This window comes from Sinocyclocheilus rhinocerous, unplaced genomic scaffold, assembly GCF_001515625.1.
Source record: "Sinocyclocheilus rhinocerous isolate Xijiao unplaced genomic scaffold, SAMN03320098_v1.1 scaffold1179, whole genome shotgun sequence".
NCBI classification, from domain to species: Eukaryota; Metazoa; Chordata; class Actinopteri; order Cypriniformes; family Cyprinidae; genus Sinocyclocheilus; species Sinocyclocheilus rhinocerous.
The window spans coordinates 405,737-408,515 of record NW_015664997.1 but is presented as its reverse complement, the minus strand read 5'-3'; positions in this window follow the sequence as shown (position 1 = coordinate 408,515).

The window sequence follows — 2,779 nt, the reverse complement described above, 5'->3', positions numbered from 1 at the left end:
ATGACACTACGATGTGTTAGTGGTCTATTATCATTATTTAAGAATCAGTAAATGTCTATGTGCAAAGCCTGTACGTTGTCCCTTTGACAAGCTGTCTCCGAAGACAGCTGTCTTTGATTAAAACTTTACAATGAGGACAGTATTTAAAGCCCACAATGTAGACAAAGTCACAAATATGACAGTTATTTTAACTTTGAAAACGTACACAAAAAAGACAAAAATAAACAAATAAACGAGGACTTTGGCATTAGAGATCTGTTCCACACATGATTATGATATAAAGGATTTCATAGTGATCAATGGGACTATGAAATTTGATAACTCATTGCACACACCTGAGACAACTGATGGATGTTTTTGCAGCAAACAAGCTTGCGGTATACAAAATATGATCCAAATTACCCTTCAAGCAGATCCTGAGGAATATATGGAATCATTGCAGGCGTAAATAAAGGGGCAGCATAAATTACCACTGGATGTCAATCATGATTGTGTGCCCTGTTTTTCTTTGTGTTAGTGTGTCGCCTCTTCTTCTCACTGGCAGATGACATGAAATGAAAGCATTCTCCAGCACCGACAGCACCACTCTGAGCGCTTTCTGACACTTGAAAACGATAGGTATGGTGGTACTACAGCTGGGCTGGCGTTGATTGGCTGGCGCGTAGGCTGCCACTAAACTTTCGGTGCTTGAGGAGCTGTCTGTGCTGGGACAGGTGGTGTTTATGCAGATGAATGAACACATTACTGTGTGCTCTTCCTTTTGGTTTAAACATTAGCGTTTCAAATGTGACAAATCAGATGTTCGTCTCCCGCATCCTGCCTCCATTGTTGTTGCCGGAAGGATGTACATGTGGAGAGGTTTGCATGAGTTTGTGTGTTTACAGTTTTGCTGTGTGTGTGTGTGTGTCTGGGCGGGTGAGTGTATGCATGAGTACGCATATGTATATTTAACATCTGATTGAGCATGCTAGTACTGGACAATTTATCATAGTTTATCATACCTGCATGAAATTATTTGCGCCCATCTACAAGCAGTACGAGACCGTGTCTAACAAACAAGCATCATTTTTTGGCCATTTATAGAGATTATGTTGATTACATGATTACATGTACACCACACTATAAACTGTTTTCACATGCATACTCACATGCACTCAGTGTGTCTGTGTTCCACAGAGACCAGCAAGATGGAGAGGATGCTCAGCTGTAGTCTTTGTTCACTGTATGAGTGGGAGCTGTTGTCTACTACCCGCGGACACAGGGCCTTAAGTGGGTATAACTGACAATAAGCAATTACCTCCTTATTATCACAGCACAGTGGCTGTAATTGGCCCTCCTTCACTAGCAATCAGCTCAGCAGACTGATTAATCCTGCCATTGGACGGGACTAGCTTCTTGTTTCTCTGTATTATTGACATCACAAAATTCTATAAATGGGTTTTCCATGAGATATGATATAAGTCAGTGATATTAGATGTATATGAGGGATTGCTCATATATTAGGGTAAATATAGAATAAATGTGTGCCTTCACCAAAGGATATAAGTCAGTGATATTAGATGTATATGAGGGATTGCTCATATATTAGGGTAAATACACCTTCACCAAATGATTCATTATTCATTATTGCATAAACAGTATGGAATTTCCTCAAAAAAAGATTAAAGAGAAACTAATTCATATTTCTGTGAAATATATCACAAAACAGCACCCAAGCATATGAAGGGACAAGGTCAATCAAACTTAAACCATTCAAAAATATATCCTGCAATATGTCCTGAAATGCATAATTCCGGAATGAAGAACTTGGTAACTGTTCACGCTAAGATTTTTGACAAAATATACACCTAAAGAAAATAAAACCAGAGGTTTGTGTGAATTCCCTGTGAACAGATCACACAGGTTTTGTCATCAAAAAACTTTAGATTGCATAACATGGTGTACACTGTAAAAAGTAATGAGTTGAACTTATTTGGAAAACCTGTGGAAACTGATTACCTCAAATTTCTCAAGCAAATTAGTTTATCATTTTTGAGTTAATAAAACTTACTGTAACTTTGTATAGGTAACTTGTGTATAAGTATAGGTTACCAGAAAACTTGAGTGTTGGTAACTCAATTTGACAAGTTCAGCCAACTTAGAGATGTAAGTTAAGCTTAGTGCACAGAACTCAAACAAAACAGTTCTCTTAACAAGTCTGCTTTGTTCACATTACTAGACAAATGTGTGGAAACTGATTGCCTTAAATTTCTCAAGTAAGCTGTACTCAAAACTTAAAGTTGTTAATACAAAGACAGAAAACAGATTGTTAGCACAACAATAGGGCATTTATTTGTTTAAAACAATGTTACTTCAAGTCATTATTTTTTAGGCATGCTATCAAATCAACAATTTAACACTGTAAGAAAAATTGCACATACTGCACTCAGGAAATAAATAGAAAAAAACCCATCAACAATAAGACGGCATTATAAAATGAAAAAGTGCGCTTTTTTATTTTGAATGGCGAAGACGTGCTCACCCACAGACATTCAGTGGTTGATTTTGAAGTATTATATGGGGTAATACTTCCAAGTATATGGGGAAGTCTAATGGTTAGAGAGTTTGGATGGGTTAAATGCAGAGCACTAATTCCGAGTATGGGTCATCATGCTTGGCCACATGTCACGTCATCATATTAGCAAAACAACAAAGCTAATGCTTTTCACGGAACTTACGTATACCCATCATAAATTGTGATATAGCCTGGTTCGTTGGTCCGTTAGATCGGATTGCTTTC